The sequence below is a fragment of the Protopterus annectens genome, chromosome 6.part0 (genome assembly GCF_019279795.1).
Source record: "Protopterus annectens isolate FY-2018-M chromosome 6.part0, PAN1.0, whole genome shotgun sequence".
Lineage (NCBI taxonomy): Eukaryota > Metazoa > Chordata > Ceratodontiformes > Protopteridae > Protopterus > Protopterus annectens.
Window position 1 is genome coordinate 269,599,721 of NC_056737.1, and position 21,988 is coordinate 269,621,708.

The 21,988-nt window shown below is 38.9% G+C and overlaps 1 protein-coding gene across 1 annotated transcript in view; it reads right to left on the minus strand.

The window, feature by feature from the left end:
• The window catches only part of LOC122804259 (transmembrane protein 87A-like), a gene marked incomplete in the record, with an annotated part of 1,166,529 nt that overhangs the window by 55,881 nt on the left and 1,088,660 nt on the right, over positions 1-21,988 (minus strand).

The window sequence follows — 21,988 nt, forward strand, 5'->3', positions numbered from 1 at the left end:
AAATTTTATTGAAAGAACCACATAATTCTCTAATTGTTGCACACCTTGCACTGGCCCTCTGTGAATGCCTGGTCTGCGCTGTAAGATAACATACCTTCTGGCACTCTAGTAAGATCTGATAGCTGACATCAATAATTTATTATATTATCCCATGACCACACAATTCACCTGCTCAAAAAGTTACACAACCACTGTTAAACAGTAATGCCCCCTCAATGGAAAATAGCTATAGTTAAACCACTGCCAAAGTCTCCTCTCCCAGTGACTGCAGGCCAGTCTCAAAGCTACCCACCGGAGGAAAATACTAGAAAAATTAATCTGCAACCAACTAACAGGATACATCCAGACATGCACTATCCTACCCCCCATCTTCAACAATCACTCCAGATAGAAATCCAGTGACTACACTATACAAACTCCCTGATGACATATTGGCTTGATACTGGTTCACTCTTCATCAATCTAACAAAAAAAAAAGATCAGTCTTGTGAAACACCCTTTTCCTCCTTTCCTGCCTCTAGAAAACAGAAATCAGCCCTTAGGCTCTTAATTGGTTCAGATCTTTTCTAAAGAACAGATATTTCTAATTGCAGTCGGGCTCATGCACCTTCACTAAGGCCTCATTACATAGTGGAGAGCCTCAAGGGTCTATACATTTCCTAGGGTCTCTTCTCCCTTCTAATTAACAAATATCAAACAGATCTTTCCCAATTCCCCATTATTAAGACAAATAAAATTGCGGTTTACTTCAGTTTTAAATCCTCTTGACAAGGTGATCTAGACCAGCTCTTTAACTGGCTTATCCAACACAAGCTCATCCTAAGCATAAAAAAGGCCATGGACTACAGTACCAAATCAAAACCGGTTGGGCCTCTCACATGCGCTCGCGACTATGAATTACAAAATAACAGATGAGCTGGAAACAGTGACCTCCTTTAAACATCTATGGCATATGGATGTTTTTTTTTTTTCTTTTCTTTTCTAGAAAGCCTCACATCTGATCTCCTAAACAGCCAGAGTGAGATCAACTAGTGGCAAATGAATTCTCCTTTCACAATTAGGAAAAAAAAACTTCTCTTCAAACCACTGAAAACAAACAGGATTTTCAACTTGTATCAACAATTCCTGTAAATACCACCACTGACACACACACTTAAGAAAAAGCTAATCGGCTGCCAAGGCACCTAAGATCCAGACTTCTTTTAGGCTCCATGATCTAGAAAGTCAAACCTAAACACCTTATCGTTTGTTTGGAAAAAAAAACCTAAACACCTTATCCTACTTTTCTAGAATACTCTTCAAAACAGCCACCTCCTACAACCTCAGGTCCCAATCAGACTTAATCACAGCATTCTTCAAGGCCCACAAAACAGCTCCACTCAACAGACCTTGCATTTGCAGTACTAGCCTCAAACATTTAGCAGGCAAACTCTAATGAATTAAAATCCATACCCTCCACTGATAACTTCCAAGTCAAACTTAAACATCTTCTCAATCTAGCCCATTGCAATTCCTTTCATAACAGCATCACACAACCATACTTACAGGACCACTAAACACATTTTCTTTTTCTACAATTTCATTCAGCTGATACACCTGTAACATCTCCACACACTTGCCCCACCTTTTTACCCTTCCCCCTTTACTCTCTCAGCTCCCCCACCTTCCTTTCTGTCCATCGCACCCTTACTATTGCCTCTTCCTCCTCCCACTGACCCTCCACCAGTATCCCTCACTCCTCTGCAACACAAGTATTTTACTAGCATTATGACGCTACTTGCTAGTTTAAAAAATGTACACAGGTGTATAGACACTATTATATAAAACTTCAGCTACATTATTCCACTCGCAGTGCATGCAATTACTATTTTTACTTTAATTTTATAATAGCCTTGCTTTCAGTCTCTCAGAAAATTTTGTATTATCATTTTTCTTTTGCATGTGACAATAATTTTGTTTGAATTTTGAACCATATTCTTGTGCTTTTCCTGAAAATGGTCTGTTTGGATCAGTGTTCTACTCTGGCTACCAAATATAATAAATTAAACAAACAAGCAAACTAAATGGCATGCAGATGTAATGCAGCTAATACACCTATCCAGACCTGGCAAGATTCAAGAAGCTGCAGTCCCACACTTAGTCTCTGAAAGGCAATGACAGGTGGGGAAGTGAAAAAATAAAACAAAAACAAGTCTGGCACAGTGAAGGCTGCATAATCAAAGGAACCAGCACCCCTCATACCCTCACAGAACCGAAATTTTTTTAAGCTTAATGGAATCTACAGTCATTAACTTTTTATACTTATGCATTTTAAAGTTGTACTTTATATTTCATCTGCTTACACCACTACACTAGCCTAAAGCCAGCCAGAAGATTTTTATATTAAATAAATACCCTAAGGCTTGGTCCTCCAAACTAAGGCTTTCTTGTTAGAAAAGCACATTGTGTGCAAAAAATCAACATCGGATAGATCTTATTTTACTAGCACAAAAAAGACAAATAAAATGACAATCCCTGGAATCTGTCTCCTACAGACAAATCTGTTGGCAGTATTTTCCAAAGACATCAGCAGCCTTGAAAATATTTCCAAATTCACAACTAAAATCATCAATCAACATAAAACATATATGTAACAACAACATAACTAACTATAGAAGAATCTCAGTTCTGGGTACTTATCAGAGCTCTTAAGGTCACTTGTTTGAAAATGACAGAATGACTCCCAATCGCTCTGTGTGATAAGAAATAAGTGAAGACCATGCAGGCTGCTCCTTTGCTTATACCAAATGTGCTACTGATATCTGTGACATGGGGGAAGACAGTAGCGTAGAGGGATTTTTCAAAGCTTTGAAAACTGGGACAAACAAATGGATATCCACCTGGGGTTAAACTCCCAAGCATTATAAATACAGTGAACCTTATCATGGACATCTAGAGAAATTACAATGTCAGTTAAACAGCAAATGGTTAGTCATGAAGCAACTACAGACCAGGAGAAAACTATGACAAATACAATCTTAAGAAGAACCAGATCATCTACTTGCAAAGAGAAATAAAACAGATATATACAAAGGCCATCTAACTCTAAAATGACTATGTGCAAACAGGTTAAGATACTCTCCTTGCCTATAGGTAACTACCAAAAAGGACTGTACTCACGCCGGGGGTGGGGGTGGAGTGAGAGTAAGAACACAAGTATAAAGACTGTGATTGCAGGACATTATGGAAATAGATAAAATTTTCCAGGGAAGAGTCTCAAAATTTACTTTCAGGCCTAGATGTGCAGAATATCAGATTAGATGAGATTTCAGAGTTAAAAAGTAGGAAAATGAGAATTCTCAACAGAAACATATTAATAAATTTCTGGTTGCAGTGTAAGGACAAAAAGAATTTAAGGTGGGTGTGAGATCCAGCAAACCCCAACAGTTAAACAGGAGATACAACACCCAGAAAAGTAAAAACAGAGGAACACTCAGCATAAGGGATACAAATACAATAAAACTTCTTTGTGAGTTGTACTAGAACTACTCTTCAGGTTTAAGGTTACTGTTAATTCAAACTGCTGATTACTATGACGATTTGTGAAAAATTACAATTGGCAAGTAAAACATGTCATAACAGTAGATAGTCTAATAGATCACTGCTGCAGAAGCCTAAGCAATATGGGTTCTACCTCAGTGCAATTGGCGATCTTCTGAAAGATGAGGGCTCCTTCCTGTTGTTCTGTCAGGAGAAAGACAAATGGAATGAAAAAGCTTCACGGCATTACATGCTCAGGAGGGAAGGAAGACTCATAACAAAAACTGCTAGGAAACAAATCAAACAGTAACTGTATAAAAAAAACCCCAGACAAATCCACAGCCTGGCACACCACAAAATAAAGCAAAAAAAGGGGGATGGAGGGAGGAGAGGCTACTGCAAAAGTGATCTAATAGAACATCTGCTGTTAAAGTTTCACACACGCAGCTGTAACATAGATCAGTTTACGGTGCCTTAAACTATATGGGTAAATTATCATAAGCTAAAGGAAGAAAAAAAAGGGAGATGGCCAATAGACAAATACTGGAAGCCCCTGGAATAATATGGTCCTAATAAAATGTGTTCTTGCCCTGGAAAAGGTATCCAGTTTGTAGTGCTTTGTAAAGGCAAGTACGGAGGACCATGTTACTGTCTTCAGACTACTTCTAGTTTCTAGGATTCAAAGATGGCTGCCATGCTGTAAACACTGCTAAACTGCAGCTCTTCAATTAACCCGAGGAAAATCTCTGATCTGAGTGGATATCAGGAGGTTTAAACATCAAATTGATGATAAAAAGTTGCATTTATACTGACCTAATCTAAAATCAGTTAAAAAAGTGAGAAAAAAAAGTATTTATCCATCAGGATTACAAGTGATTACTTTGCTCTGAAGAGAGAAACAAACAAAGGACCGTGTGCTTTCTTTATTCTACCTTTCTGCTTGGGGAAAGAAAAATCTTGCAACAAGGAAGAACCATGGAAACAACTACTACTAAGACAAAGTTGTCAGAACTACAGTCGCCAGTAAAGGATGGAACTGCAAAAAAAACAAAGGATTACTAGACAGCAGGAACAACAGAAACCAGAAACTAGATCCAGGACTGATCAGCCACTAAACATGGAGGATATCAAGCACGCTTTACTACCTATACAGGAAGCTCTAAAGGACTTGACCTCACAAATACAAACATTTGGAGTTTTATGCAATCAATTGCTTCAGAGAATGGACAAAACTGAGACCAGAATTTCTGAAATAGAGGACAAAATTGACATGCTGGAGAAAAATCAAAGGTATGTGATGTGGATGTACAAGCCATGCAAAATAAACTTATTGATTTAGAAGCAAGGTCTAGAAGAAATAATATTATTATAAGAGGAATCCCTGAAAACATCCAGTATGCAGAGCTAATACCAGCCATAACACAAATATTTGAAATACTGTTAAATGATGCTGATGGGGTGAAACAGATTGTAATAGAAAGGGCACACAGAGCTGAGAGAGGTACAAGCTTCTACTATGCCTAGACCTGTATATGTTAAGATATTGAACTTTCAAGATGTTAGCAAAATACTGTTTACTGCAAAAAAAAATGGTGGCTATGTTATGTGGAAAAATGTTAAAATATTTCTGGCTCAAGATTTACCATTACAAGTAAGGCAGGCTAGACAGTCTTTATCTGCTTACTGTAAATTTCTGACTGATAAACAAATTAAATTCCAGATGAAATACCCCAATATGCTTACATTTATGGTGGATGGCGCTAAATATTCTGTTTCCAATAAAAATCAGGCAAAAGAAGTGTTTCTGAAAGTTTTTAAAGTTCTACCTGCATCAGAGGGCTGAAAAGAACTTCAATTGAGACTGGCATGTTCCTGTAGTCAGATCCAGCATGTATTTTACCTCAAGGCTTTTCTAATCCTTTGTTTCTTCACTAAACTGTTCAGGCCTCTGAAAAAGCAATAAAACTGTTTGTTTATGCTAATCTGAGGGTCTGCTGTCTGGTTTCCAGACTTTTATGGCCTCCAAGGTCTATTTCCATTGTGTGGTAAACAGGAAATGCCTGGATTTCAACTGAGAGTGTAGATTTGGATGTAATACTTCTTGTGGTCCTGCTGTGAAAGAGGTCCCTTGTCGTGAGTATTTCTGATGGTTTCCTGGCTTGAAAAGACAAAGAGAACTGAAAATAATATGATAATGTTCTTTTTATAACTAAATGACATTACAGTATGTACTTAAAGCACATAATAACATGTACTTTTACTGTTTTTTTCTTCTTTTATAGGTGTGAACCAAAATTGTTTTTTTTACTATATGCAGTGAGTGGCAGGCACTGTGTAGGGTACAGATCTAAAATGTAGGATGTATTTTTTTTTTTTCTCCTCTCTTCTGTAAAAAGTTTATGTACATAATGATTGCAACAAAACAGATACTTAAGGTAGGATAAAATAAGTACCCAATCTACTAAAACTTTCCTTTACACAGTAATAACCTTAGAAATGAGATTTGTTTAACTAATAGTTAAACCAAAGCTGTAGTTAAGTAGCGGTGTTTGGTAGGGAATGTGCAGTTTAGACTTTGATGTAGATATGCTAGAATATATAGGTTGTATGTTTAGGAAATGTTTTAAATGTTATTACCTGAAGTTTTTCAATGTGTTGGTGTGTTTAACCTTGTTTATATTTTCTCTTATACAAGACCTATATAAATCCTGGTCCAGGGGTAAAGTGGGTAAGCACTGGTTAGGGACAGTAGGAAATGCTTCCAGATTAGATATACTGTACAGTCAATACATGTCAATTTCATAATTCCCTCTTATATTGTTATTTGATACCAAGACCTGTGAATGTGGGAGTTGAACTCATGGAATGTTAAAGGGCTCCAGAACTTGAAGAAGAGAAAGCTGTTGCTACACATATTATTACAGGACAAAGCACTGTTTGTATTTCTACAGGAAACACATTTGATGAATGAACAATGGAATGATATTAGAAAAAAGAACTGGATTAGAGAGCTAGTGACATCAGAAGGTAAGACAAACAGTGCGGAAGTGGCTATAATTATCAAAACCCAATACAAAGATAGGATTTTAGACTCCAAAGTGGATCCAAATGGGCGATGGTGTTATGTGATTTTATCGGATAATGCATTTGATAAACCTATCCTACTTTTGAATATATATGCCCCATGCAATGATCAACACAGTTTCATAGCATCATTATATCCAATATTAACACAATATGATGGTTATTATTTTGTTGTGGGTGGGGACTGGAATACCTATCAAAATCCAAAGTTGGATAGGTCTTGTCCACAGAGAGCATTTAATAAGCAGGCCGGGATAGCATTAAATGATTTTAAGGAAGATTTTCAATTATATGACCCCTTTTCTTATTCACAAGATATTAATAATGCAAATAAATATACCTTCTATTCACCATGCCACAAAATGTGGGCTAGAATAGACTACTTTTTGATATCTAAAGCACTAACGAATTTAGAACCAGTGGTGGTTATACATACTCATCTATCAGATCACTCAAAAATTTCATTAAAATTTTCTAAAGATTTAAAAGACACAAGAAGGCATAGGGGTTATAATTGGTCACTCAACCCAAATCTTTTAAGTAAAAAGAGATAGCAGATGGAATTATAAAATATTTGAAAGAATTTACAGATAGCTTGAAGCTCCAAAAACATACCCCTGACATTGAATGGGCAACAGCTAAAGCTCAAATTAGAGGATTTCTTATACAAAAAGCCTCATATTATAAGAAAATTCATAATAGTGATATTCAAAAACTAGAAATAAGAATAAAACAACTTGATAATGAGCTGATTCAGAATTTTAACGCTCAAACTGAGGAGGAAATGTTGAAGCTTCAAAGGGATCTCTTTTGCTTCATAATAATAAATTAACACTTCAAGAACATAGGTGTTTAGTGAAATATGCTAATAATGTTCAAATACCATCAAAAGCACTGGCAAGGATTATAAATCAATCAAAAACAACTGGATATATTTCGAAATTCAGTATAACGACACAATATATTCTAAAACTGAGGATATTGTTGATGTTTTGGGAAAATCTATACTAAGGTGTATGAGGGGCAAACTGATAGGTCTCTACATAACCAGAATAAAAGTTTTCTGCAAAAATTAACTTTCCAGAATTAGAAGAGAGCCTGCAAAGTGACCTGATTAAACCTATTTCTAAAGAAGAAATAGTATATACAATTCAACATATGAAAGTACATAAGTCGCCAGGGCCTGATGGTATTACAGCTGAATTTTACAAAGAGTTTGCTGATAGTTTGGGAAAAGAATTGTCTCATGTATTTAATTATATAACTAAAAATAAAATTAGTGACCCCCACCTCAATGCGTCAAAAACAATTTTCATACATAAAACCAATTCGGATCCCCTTAACCCAGATAATTACAGACCAATAGCACTAATGAATGTGGATATGAAAATTTTAACATCAATTATAGCATCGAGACTAAAGAAGGTTTTGATATATCTAATTTCTAAGGAACAAGCTGGATTTATGGCAACTAGACAAACCAGCGATAACACACTTACACTGCATAATATGATGACGTATGCTAAAAAACAACTTTAATATCTATGCTCTTATAATAGATGCCCAGAAAGCATTTGATAGAGTAGACATAAATTTTTTGTTTGATGTGTTACCCTATTTTAACTTGCCCCAAGAATTCATTCAGATGCTACAAATATTATATAGTAATCCATACACTACGCTATACATCAATAGGACTTATTCTAACAGAATACAGATTAAAAATGGTACTCGTCAGGGTTGTCCCATGTCCCCTTATTGTTTAACCTATATCTAGAACCCCTATTTTTATATATCAAGCAAAATTTGTATCATAATGCACCAATAATTTATAGGAATAAAATATTAATGTCAGCATTCGCCGATGATCTTATTATTTATTGTACAACCCCAATTTCAGACAGTGAAAAGATATTAAAGCTCATAAACGAATTTTCAGTAGTTTCTAATTATAAAATTAACTTACAGAAAACGAATATCTTCCCATTAAGAACCCCAAAGCCTTTTTCACTAATGGCCCTGATGGGGAAGTTAACATGTAAAGAAAATATTAAATATTTGGGTATCAACTTCTCTACGGATAATAAGGACTTTTATAACAATAATGTTAAAGGAGTATGGGAACACATAATAGCTGATTGTGACAGATGGAAGAATTTAAAACTACCGGTATTAGCAAAAGTATCAATAGTGAAAATGAATATACTACCACGAATGTTATACATATTTAGGTCTGCCCAATTATCAATTTCAAAAACAGTTTTTAAACAAATGCATAAAGATCTAGCTAAATTTATCTGGAACCCAAACAGAACTAGAATATCTTATGAGAAATTAATGACCCCTAAAACAAGAGGGGGACTTGAGCTACCAAACTTTGAAGCATATTATTTGATTGTAAACGCTAATAAAATTTTAAGAATTGCTAATTATGATGTAACGAATACAACATGGATACCAACTTGGGTGGTCTTGAATCATAAGCATATTTTGGATAGGAAAATAAATCCTAAAGCATTGCCCTTTATGGACAAAATTAGTCTGATAAAATATGGGGTCATGGACCACATAATAACCTGTGTCTCATCTTTGCAAACTTTATTTCAGTCCGTAGATTTATTGCAATATATGATGGTTCTTCAACCTTTCCACAGGAATCCTAATTTTAAACTAAATAATCAGCTGATCGATCTCAGCAAATTTCCATTAATACTTAATCTGACTCTATTTGATGTTTTTAATAAACTTGACTTATCGGCTTTACAAATTAGACAGGAAATGAATCTACCTAGAAGTTACATTGTTATAATGAGACAAGTTAAAGAACTTGCCTTGAGCTACTTTAGGAACTTTAAACCTGCAGCGGATTTGTGGATAAGTGCTCTGAATTGTGGCAAGCTATCCAACAAGACACTAAATTTATAGCAACTGCATATAAATTAATTAAGGATTTGAAATTTCAGGACAAAATTTTGCTTTCAGAGTATTGGGTAAAAAAGTAACAGTAACAGACAATCAGATATTAAAAGCAATTGATATAACTAGGAAATCAGTTTCTTTTCAAAACTGATGTACACGCAATTGATGATTTGGAACAATGCATATTACACACATCTTAGATTACATAAATTTAACCCTAGGAATTCTCCAATTTGTCCATACTGTGCAGATCAAACAGCGGATCTTCTTCATATGTTCTGGAGTTGTAAATGCGTATATAAACTTTGGAACTCTCTTAAAGTACAACTGCAAAAGATGGGTTATCAAAGTTCTACACTGTCATAGGAATTTATGATTCTACACATTCCTCCAAGAGAGCTTTCCAGATCGCAAACTATTATTTGTATGAATACTTTTTTGCTGATGAAACTCTATATAGCCACAAATTGGCTAGAACCACATAAGACATCATGGAATAATTTTAAGCTTGTGGCTATAAAGCATATACTAGCACATAAATTACTTCTGAAACAAACTAACAAAAATATTAATAACCCGAAAATATGGGAAAAGGTCTTCAATATTATATTAGCATGATACTGATTTTAGGAATATATTAAATATAGGAAGCATTTCATGTAGATATTGTATAAATGGTTTGTAGTAGTTATAGTGTATTATGTGTGTGATGTTTATTGTATTTTTGTAATGTTTTTGGAAAATATATTTCAATAAAAATTTATTATGGAAAAAAAAGAGACTACTTCTAGTTTCTACCTTTTTCCAGAAAGTCGCCAAAGCCCTTGTGGAATGAGCTGTAACCCTGCCTGGAAGTGGCTTGTTATGGAAAAGTATAACAAAAGGCAACAGCATGAGAGAATCACCTGGAAAATGATGAGCTTTCAAATTGGTTGTCCTTTCCTCTTAATTTCATAAGGAGGCAAACGGATGATCAGCTTTCCTGAAGGTTCAAGTTTTGTCTAGGTAGTATCTGAGCTGCCTGTGTACAACTAGAGTGTGAAGGATCCCCCTTGGGTTCAGGAAAGAAAGGAGATTAATAATCTGGAATAAAGTAAACTCAGAGTGCACTTTACACATAAAGGTAGGATTTGTTCTCAAAGGGAAACCCTGTCACTGTGGAAAACAAGGTAAATTTGATGTACCATAAGAGCTTGCAAAGACACTCTCCCAGTAAATGAAAGAACAATGTGCAAAACAGTCTTTCATGTTTCATTTCAAATCCACCTCATGAGCTGGCTCAAATGGAGACAGAGTAAACTTCTCAGGCAGAAAGTCCTGATCCGAAGGAGGAGCCACCTACTTCCTATATGGACTAGTAAGTAAAGCACCTTTCAAAAATGGTTTAACTTGAGCATTATTACAAAAAAGGGAGATCCAACGGCAGAGAGGGAGAAATGGCTGACAAATGAACATTGACAGTGGAATATGAAAGGCCATTTTATAAGTACCTAACATAAACAAATCAAGGACCAGAGGCAACAGGGCCTGAAGAGGATCCTGTTTCTTTAACAAGCACCAACTAATAAAATCTTTTCCACTTGCACATATATGACTTTTGGACAACAGGTTATAGTGCCTCTTTTAGTACCTGCCGCAAAATCCTCAGAAAGAAGGTACTCAAAAGGTATTACCATTCTATCATTCAGGCAGTTCGCTGAAGAGTTTCTAGACTGGGGTCAAACTCCCCCTGTCTTGTGTGAGTAAATCCAATCAGTGGAGAAACTTGTGGCAACTGTCCTTATCCAAACTGATAAGAGAATTTCTGTTGCCTTACTGAAATGGGAATCACCACAATTTTTGGAGAGTCCCTCTGGATCTTTAGAACAACCATGGATATCGGATAAAAAGATGGAAAATGATACAAGAACAGTCCCTTCCACTGGAATGAGAAAAAGTATAGTTTTGTACCTACCATAAATGTAGACGTTCGAGTGCTAATACAGCTGCAGTCAAAACAGATGGGTTCTCCTGCCGTCAGGCGGGTCCTCGGTCGGCCGAATTCCAAAGTCTAGGTCCAGCGTCAGATGTCGTCGCTTCTTCCCTGACGTCAGTGCGACAGGGGTATAAAAGAACCAGCCGACGCCATTTTCTTCAGTTTTTTTGCCCCAGATGTCAGGTGCCCCCAGAAGGAAGGCAAAACATAAATTTATGTAATAATGCAATGCAATATAATCAAAAAGCAGTAGTTGCAAGCAAATACAACATAAAAGAATACCCCAATCAGGTTGTATGAGGAGGTGTTAGCCATTAGGCCTGTCCCAAGAGGGGAAGGAGGGAGGGAAACCTGGACTGCAGCTGTATTAGCACTCGAACATCTACATTTATGGTAGGTACAAAACTGTACTATGTTCATCGTGCATACAGCTGCAGTCATAACAGATGGGTAGAATCCCAAAGCTAAAAAAGGGGTGGTAGGCACTAAGTGGAACTAGAGGAGCCAGGATGCCCTGCAAGACTGCAGTGGCAAAGCCCGCTCTAGATTTGGAGTATAATGGTAGGTGATAGTGCTTGGAGAAAGTATGTACAGAACTCCAAGTGGCTGCTTCCAAAATATCTTTGGTAGGAACCCCCCTGAGGAAAGCTGCAGAGGTAGCTGTGGCCCTTGTGGAGTGAGTTCTGATGCCTGTAGGTACAGTTTTACCATGAAAAGAGTAACAAAAGCGTATGCAGTGGGCTATCCATTTTGAGATTGTCTGTTTGGAAATAGGCTTCCCTTGAGCACCTGTAGCATAGGACACAGAGTTGCTCTGATTTTCTGAAAGGCTTTGTTCTGTCCAAATAACGGAGCTGTCTGTGAATGTCCAAGGAATGTAGTAGTCTCTCCCCTTTGTTTTGTGGATTAGGGTAAAAGGTAGGTAAGTGGATAGCCTGATTCAAGGCTACCCTGGATACTACCTTTGGCATAAAGGAAGGGTTGGTTCGTAAGGAAACTCTGTCCTGATGAAAAATGATGAAAGGCTGCACAGCCATGAGGGCTTGTAGTTCCAAAACTCTGCGTGCTGAGGTGATAGCCAGAAGGAAGGCTGTTTTCCATGACAAATATTGCAGTTCTGTTGAAGCAGCTGGCTCAAAAGGAGGCAGGGTCAGTTTTTCTAGAATGAAATTGAGGTCCCAAGCAGGTACTGGTTGCTTCCTTGGGGGTTTTATATTCCTAGCCCCTCTGAGGAACTGTCTTAAGAGAGGGTGAGAGAATAAAGGAGGATCAGTGTTGTATTCTGCAGAAATGGCTGAGGCATGGATTTTGATGGAGGAGAATGAAAGTCCACTGCTTAGCATCTCAGCTAGGTACTGTAATATTCGAGGTAAATTCAGTATTCCAGGATTCTGACCATTTTTCTGATTCCAGGCACAAAACCGTTTCCATTTTGCGGAGTAGGCTTTTCTAGTAGAAGGCCTTCTGGCCTCCAAAATGACATCCTGCACCTCCTTGGAGAGTAGGGTCTGTTGTGAATTTAAGGAATCCTCCATGCAGCTAGATTGAGTGTTTTCAGCTGACTGTGAAGAGTTTTGAAGTTGTGCTGAGTCAGTAGAAGAGACATTAGAGGCAGGATCCATGGTGGGGAATGCGTCAGGCTCCTCGGGAGTGGGTACCAGTGTTGTCTTGGCCAGTCTGGAGCAATGAGAATCATCTTTGGTCTGTCTGCTCTGGCTTTTAATAGAACTTTGGGCAGCAGAGGAAGAGGTGGAAAGGCATAAACTGTCATTGTTGTCCGACTGAAAGAGAGTGCATCTACTTTCCAGGCCTGTGGATGAAAGGTCCTTGAGCAGAATTTTGTCAATTGGTGATTTCTGTGGGTAGCAAAGAGATCTATGTCTGGCCTTCCCCATGCTTGAATTATCTTTGTAAAAACTTGAGGATGCAACTTCCATTCGTGTGGATCTGTCATATTTATGCTTAGGTTGTCTGCCAGCGTGTTTTCCTTGCCTGGCAGGAACTGTGCTTGAAGTTGGATTTGTAATTCCAGAGCCATGTTCCAAACAGACATGGCTAGCCTACATAGGGGATATGAATGGGTTCCTCCCTGTTTGTTTATTTTCCACATCACTGTGGTGTTGTCTGTCCTTATCAATAGCTGGCCTGGATGCAGTAGGTCTTTGAAAGCCATAATAGCATTTATTACTGCTAGCATTTCCTTTTGATTGATGTGTAGGTGCTTTTCTTTTTGGGACCATTTGCCCTGAATGCACCGATCTGTCATGTGCGCCCCCCAGGCGTAGTCCGAGGCGTCTGTTGTGATGACTTGATTTGCTTGAGGCTTGCAGAATGGGAGACCTATGTTTCTTTGGCATGCTTGAGCCCACCACAGAAATTCCTTTTGAAGGCATGAAATCAGTGGTATAATTGTTTCCAAACTGTGGCTGTGTTGAGACCATAAGTTTTTTAGGTACCATTGAAGTTTCCTCAATGCAGCTTTGCACATGGGATTAGCAGGATGCAAGATGCCATGAATCCCAGAGCCTGCGGGATTTTCCTTGCAGTCAGCCTGGTGAAGGTTGCCAGTTTTCTGAAGTATTGAGTGAGTTGCCCTTGTTTCTCTGGCGTGAGGTAGGCCATCTGGGTGTTTGTATTCAAGCTGGCACCCAGGAAAATTATTGTTTGAGAGGGTATTAGTCTCGATTTCTTTTTGTTGACTGTGTATCCCAGAGAATTCAACAACATCATTACAAATGCCAGGTGTTTCAGAAGTATGTGTTTGCTGTCCGCTTGGATCAGGCAGTCCAAATATGGGTATATTTGTATCCCTTGAAGTCTGCAGACGGCAATTACTGATGCCAGGCATTTCGTGAACACTCTGGGTGCAGTAGATAAGCCAAAGGCAATGCAGAGAATTGATAATGGGTTGAACCTGCAAGAAATCTGAGGTATCTTCTGCAATCTTGTCTGATTGGGACATGCAGGTATGCCTCCTTGAGGTCCAATGTTACCAGCCAAGACTCCTTGCCCAGCATGGGAAGAAGCTGCTGTAATGTGAGCATCTTGAATTTTGGTACGAGTAAATATGTGTTTAGGATGGATAGGTCCAAAATAGGTCTCCAATCTTTGCCCTTCCTTGGTACCAGGAATAGTCTGGAATAAAAACCTTGACCCTGTTCTTGTGCAGGTACCTCTTGAATAGCTTTCATGTCCATGAGATCTGAAATTTGCTTTTGTGCCTCTGCCCTTTGATTGTGTGGCAGGTTTGGCATGCCTCTCATTTTTGGAAGGGTGTGAAAGTGGAATCTGTAGCCTCTGTCTATAATGTCCAGGATCCATTTGTCTTTTGTGACAATATGCCAATTTTTTCGAAAATAATGTCATTTTTCCGCCTAAAGGTGCTGCCATTTGAGCTTTGCTTGGCATGCAAAGGGGAAAGTCATTGGTTCTGCTTTCTGAATGGCTGTGAACTATCCTCACCACTTCTTGGTGTAGGTGCTTGCCATTGTCTGCCTCTAAATGATCCTTGAGATTGCCCTCTACCCCTCGGGCACCTGTATCTACCTCTTTGAGGTCTGTCCGTGGCTGGAAAGGGCCAATTTTTTGAAGGCCAATTTCTACTGAAACGTGGAGGTTGTACCTGTAGGAAATCTTTCACTGTTTGCATTGATTTTGCCTTTTCCTCCATTTTCTTTAATACCTCCTCAGCTTTAACACCAAACAATACATCTTTTTGAAGAGGTGCATCTAGTAATTTAGCTTTGACATTATCTGGTAAGGTTTGCTCTTTGAGCCAAGCATGTCTACGTATGACTGATCCTGTAACAGCAGCTCTACATGAGGCCTCTAAAGCATCAGAACCACATTGCAAGGTATGTTTACCCACTTGTTCTGCACTATGCAACAAATCCTGTAACTCCAAGTCTGGTTGTTCAGGTTGTGACATTTTGCTTTTCAACTGAGATAACAAAAACTGTTGATACTTTAACATATGGAACTGACAGTTTAATGCCCTCATGGTTAAAGTGGCCAAGGTGTATACCTTTTTCCCCCACCTTTCTAAAGCTCTGGAATCTCTCTCTGAAGGTAATGGATTTTTGGCAGTGGAGGCCTTAATTCCCTTGGGACCCTGTGAAATAGTTTCTGGGTCAGCCGCATGGCTTTTGTATAGGAATTGGTGTGAATCAGGAACCCGGTAATACCGGTCAGGCTTGACTGGAGGTAAAGAATCTGGGTTAAGGCTGGCCTCTGAATACACATCATCTAGTATGTCTAAGACAGGAGGGATAGCCAGAGGCCTGTGCTGAGGGAGCAAGAGGAAATCCCTGAGCCTTTTCTTGGAGTCTGAGTAATCTTGGCCTTCCCAGTGGAATTGTTCCCTCAAGGTATGCAAGGTTTCCCCAAAAGAGTAGTCCTCAGGGGGGGGGAGACAGAGGGAATGGACTCCTCTGCATCAGAATCTTCAAAAGGGGAGTATGAATGTTCCTGGTCTTCAGAATGTTCTGAAGTAATGGAGGCCTGGTCCGAGGAAGGGTATTCTTCCTCCACTCTGGGCCTTTTGTCCGAGGGGGGTTGAGAACCCCTGATAAGAGTAATCAAATCCTCAGCCATTTTGAGCATCTGCTTTTTAGGCATGGGGCCTTGAGAGGGGCCCTGTGGAGCTTGTCTTTTAGTATGCATGGCTGCTTTAGATTTAGTGAAAGCCTTAATGGAAAAAGAAGAAGAAGGCCTGAAGACACCTTGAGAGGTGGCAGGCCTGTCTAAACTCTGAGTTTCCCTGCCAAGAGTGGCTTCGGTATCTGTAGTCGGGGTGTGGGCCGAAGAGCCTGCGACCTTGGGCACAGAAGACACCGCTAATGAAGTGTCATCGGTAGTCAGGGGCTGCGTAGGCACCTCGCTGAGAACCGGAGCACCTGTAGTCGGCTTTAGCATGGTGTCGGTAGAAGTCGCGGACCTCGTATGTCGGTCTTTATCTTTGCGTCTTTTACTCAAAACTGGAGTCGAAGTATCCGACGACATAATGTAATTAAACTTTTTTCCAAAATAGTGTTGGGCAAACTCCGCCCAACGCTTAATAGTGTGTCTGTTGAATGTAGCACAAAAACGACAGGCCGAGATGTCGTGGTCTGGGCCTAAGCAAGGAATGCACAGGGAATGGAAATCCTTATGCGGTATTTGCTTCCCACATGAAATGCAATTATTAACTTTGTTTGACATCGGTCTGAGGCAAGAAAAGTTTCCCCAACGGGGTACTTAGCTTTCAAGAACACTTCGGTTGAAAAATATTCGTAATCTCAGGAGCTGGCCGACCGGCACTTGCGAACTGCTTCTGCTTCGGGCACCGCGCGGCAAGAAAGACTGAAGAAAATGGCGTCGGCTGGTTCTTTTATACCCCTGTTGCACTGACGTCAGGGAAGAAGCGACGACATCCGACGCCGGACCTAGACTTTGGAATTCGACCGACCGAGGACCCGCCTGACGGCAGGAAAACCCATCTGTTATGACTGCAGCTGTATGCACGATGAACATCATCCGTCTTACTCAGACCTGTGTGCAAGGAGTCATGGAACAGAATACCTCCCTTCAGAACAGACAAGCAAAGACAATAGATATAATTGAGGTGCTTTCCCCCAAGCTGGATCAATTCTTGGAAGACCCAAAGATGGAGTTTCTATTCATGGTCCTGCTCAGCTTGTCTGTAACCAAATTTTGCTCAGATAGACTGTATGAAGCCTAGTCACATTGTGCTGTGTTGCTACCTCTCAGGCTATCATACCAAGTCTGCAAAGGGGTAAGATTTGATACCTCCTCTGTTTATGTACATGACTGTGGTATTGTCTGTATATACCTGCAGAGATCCCAAGGACCAAAGATGATTCACAGCCTTCAAAGCATTCATAACTGTCAACATATCTCTGACATCTATATCTACAGGATCCTACTCAGCTTGTACTTTTTACCACTTTTGAAACTGCTCCCCATGCCAGGTCTGAAGAATCTATGGTAACTGACTGGGGGGGGGGGGGTCAGAAGACAGACTGCAAGCTATCTGATCTACCCACCATCTAGTTCTCTCTCTCTTTACAAATCCTAGAATTGGCATCTAAAAGTACAAAGGGGGTAGAAGTTGAGTCCAGACTGATCTCAGATACCAATGTATTTTCCTCATCTGCAGTCAGACCACACTGATGCCATGTATCCCAGAATACTGAGAAACTTCCTTGTAGGTTATGTGGGTTTGACTGGAGAAACTCAGAAAGAACTGTTGAAACAAGTCTGGTGGAAGAAAGGCTATTCCCATGGCAGAGTCCAGCAAACATCCCAAAACAACATACTTCAATTTTATCTGAAAACCAATATGGAGCAGAAGTACCTCAACAGATGAAAGACTTCTGACAGCTGAAAAAATATCCTGCAAAGATAAGACCATCATCACAGTATAGAAACATGTGACTGCCTTGAAGTCTACAATAAGCAATGACCGGAGCTAGGCATTTTGTGAATACCCTTGGTGCTGTGGACAGTCCAAAAGGCAAAATAAAGAACTGATCATGTAAACTAAATACAGCAAATCATAAGTAACACCCAAAGTGCTCTGGAATGGCGGTGTAATAAGCATCCTTCAGATCCAGCTTTACCAGGCAAGCTAGAGAGGGAAACAGAGTTACAACAGACTGGAAAGATAACATTCCTGAGCTTTGGAATAGTGACAAACATGCTTCAGAAAGAAATACCCAGTGCATTCCTTAATGATTCTTCTGTTTTGGGAGCTAGAAAAATTCTTGAAAAGAAACCTTTGCCTATGCCATGTCTTGCAGGATAGGAAGGAACAGCCTGATCTGCTTCCCTGGATAAGAGAGAATCCCTTTGAAGGGGGCGAGTCCCACTGACAATTGCACCCCTGATGGATTACCTTCAGAACCCATCACTCTGAAACAATTTGATACCACAGGGGGAGGTAAGTCTCAGAACGTGGAAAAGTTGTCAGGAGGGGTGGGGGTGGGGGAGCATGTTGATTGAGAGACATGCCCTTGATTATTAGAGGTATTTCCTATCCTTTTAGAACCTCCTTTCCACAGCTTTTTGAAACCCTGTTTGATGGTGCCTTGCTGCTTAAAAATGTTCATGAGAAGGGGAAATTACTACTTATTCTGAAAATTGAACTATGAAAAACTGAGACTCCTTAAATCACCTCAGCTGCAGAAGGGCCAAACAGAATCTATTTAACTAAAGGATATTTTAAAATCTCACATAGATCATTATCATGAAGATTTTGATAATGAAGACAAGCAAATCTCCTCAAAATGATCTGGGGAGCAGTTGAGGATGAATCAGCAGCATCATAAGCACACTTAGTCACATAAGAAACAGCCATCACAGAAGCATTTAAAGAAATTTTATCTCAGACTGGAGGAAGGTTAGCCATTAAGTTTTGTATTTTCTCAAAGGATAACAATAAAAAATTTAACATACGAGCTTGGCAGTTTAAGATTCGAAAAGTTGAAGTACTAGAAGAATTCAATTTCTTCCCTAATTTTATCCATTCTTTCTCATCCTTTTCAGGGCGAACAGGGTTAGCAGTTGTGATTGGTTTAGCAGAAGCAGGTTCAGATAGAGAAACAACTGCTAGACCTGATTTACGATTAGAAAAAAGGTACTCATTTGAGGTACCTTGTGTAACTAGTGAGACTTCCTGGTGAAAGGAGGCAGACCATTAGGTAAGGTGACAGCACTGAGAAAAAACATTCTCTAAAGCAGGCAAGGCAGTAGGGACAGCTACAGCTGTGGATATCTCTAATTTACTAAATCATAACACATCTTTGTGCCACACAAGCTTCATCTTGGTCCCACTGAAAAACCTGTTTCATCTTGGATAAAGTGTAAGAAAAATAATATTTAGCAGGGACATCTGACGAAATACTTTCTTCAAGATAAATGTATTCTGACCAAAGAATTTCCTGAAGTACAATCATCCTCCTGCATTATTTGCTCTTCACACTGAAATTCCTTGTCAGAAAGGACATGAACTCTTTTTGCCCGAACAATGACAGGACAAATAAAAAAGCATTAATATGTTCCTTAGCAAATCCCAGTAAGCCTGCCATGTCTAGAGATATATAAACGTTATTCACATTAAGCATACTGTCCCTGAAAACAGACTGAATCATAGTAGGTAGACTGGTTCCAGCAGCCACCACCCTATCTCGGCCAAGTGAAAACCCTTCACCTGACACTTTTACTCACACTGGCAAAAGTGTCTCTTACTAGCCCACCAATGGCATTCCTACAGCCACAGAAGATGTGGCTACCTCCCTTGGTCTTTGGTGGCTGAAAAAGCTACACCAAGAGGACTGTGGGGAAAAGATGGGCAGACTGAGGAACAACAAAGTGTCCACTGTAGAGTTACCCACCAGCAGCTAAGGCCGAATAAGATATTGGCAGGCACCCAAAGACTCCTTACCAGCTTTCTTTTTGCATGCAATGAAATGTACTTCAGAGTACCAGAGTTTGCTCAATAGGTAAGCAGAGGAAGATGTCGAAAATGAAGAACTTGCAAATTTAAAGTCTTAGTCAAAAAAAAAAAATTTTCTTCACAAAAAGTTCAAACAAGCATACACATAATTAGTTCCTTAAAAAAGAAAATTTAAACCCTAGATAAATAATTTGAAATTTTTATGGGACATAACTGCATAATCTTCACTAATGCCTTTCTAAAAGACAGGCAATAACAGATAACACTGGACTGAAATAGTGTCTTGTAGTTTAAAATGCTATGACAGTAGCACGCATGTGTACAACTATGCCTTTGCAGTAACACTTCAACCACTAAGCAAAGACACTATTTCAGTCCAGTGTTCTCCATTATCGTAATTTAATCCTCAAAGTCCTCAATATATTCCAAGAAGGAGCAGCAATTGTAAGATTGTAAAATTCTTCATACTTGTGGTGTAACCCAAAATTCCAAATAAAACAAAAGCACTAATGCACCCGATACTGCTACACAAATTGAGTTCACAATTCCACTAATCCTGCAGAACTGAACTTATTCCGGTAAAACTGTACTAGCCTGTTAAATCGAGGTTATGTGGTTTATATCATCATTTGTGATCAATGTCATTTTCCACAGTTATCAAATCTTCTCGAACACTGTTAAGGTACTAGTCATTTTTTATGACTAATGGTAGGTAGCAACAAGATTTTTAAAGAACTGCACAATTTCAACAGTGGTTCTCATTCATTTGAGGATCTAAATGAATTACATAGTTCAGGATTACAAAAATCTAAACGTATTGCATCTTTCACAGTTGAAACAATCTTTAAAAGCTTTCCCCTTAAATGCCTATACTTAAAATACATATATATCATTAATTGCTCATTATATTCTGCATACCTTTCATTCACTTTAAGCAAAAAGCTCTATTTTACACAAGTACATATCTGCAAATGATTATATGAGGGAGGTTAATTTTGATTACTTTTTTATGCTATGGTAAGTAATGTTAGATACGCAACACCATCAATCTTGTAAACAATATATAAAATATTTAGTTATTACTTTTTTCCTAGAATACTACCCATACTGTTTTGCATCTTTCAAATATCTATTTTTAAAGTAAAAAGCCCTCTGACATTTGTAGACCTAAAGAGCACAGATGTTGATTTATCATTATTAACAGCTAAATTACTGGCCTTGCACTACTTATTCATTTTGGTCAGGGCAAACAAAACATTCAGAATTTTCTGATTGGTTGTAATGGCACTTAATTTGCAGCTGTCTGCTTGACTATGCAAACAGCACTGGTTAATATTTAAATCACAGGCCACTGTCAATTTGGGAAAACTGTTCCTATCTGGAGGGCTAATTTTTGAAGATGTACACAGTTGTTCTAAGTTAATAGGTTATGGGGTTATTTTGAGAATGTATTGATTTTTTTGATTGAGCATTTTCAACAAAAGGTCTTGAAAAACGTGACTTGGGTTCAAACAGAGATGACAAGAAAAGTACAGTTGTGTACATTTACCATAAATGTAGATGTTCGAGTGTATTCACTGTTGCAGTCATTACATTTGGGTTATCTGCTTGCAGGTAGCCCTCAGTCGGCCTGATTATCCTATGTTGGTTGCTGTCTCATCTTCCATGACTTCAGGTAGTCAGGGGTATAAAGCATGCAGCCGACACCATATCATCAGTTTTTCTTGACCAAGATGTCAGGTACCCCAATAATGGGAAGCAATTATATACAAGGTTACACCTCAAACAAAAAGCAAATACACCAGAAAGCGTTAAGTATAATAAACAAGAAGACAGGTATAGTCAATAGAAGTCAGGGGGCTGGAGGGAGGGTAACCAGGACTGCAACAGTGAATACACTCTAACGTCTACATTTATGGTAAGTGTACACAACTGTACTATGTTCTTCGTGTTTCGTGTTCTTCGTGGGTATATTCCCAAAGCTAAGGAAGGGAAGAAGCAATTAGAGAGCATTAGGACCAGCTATTAGGCCCTGC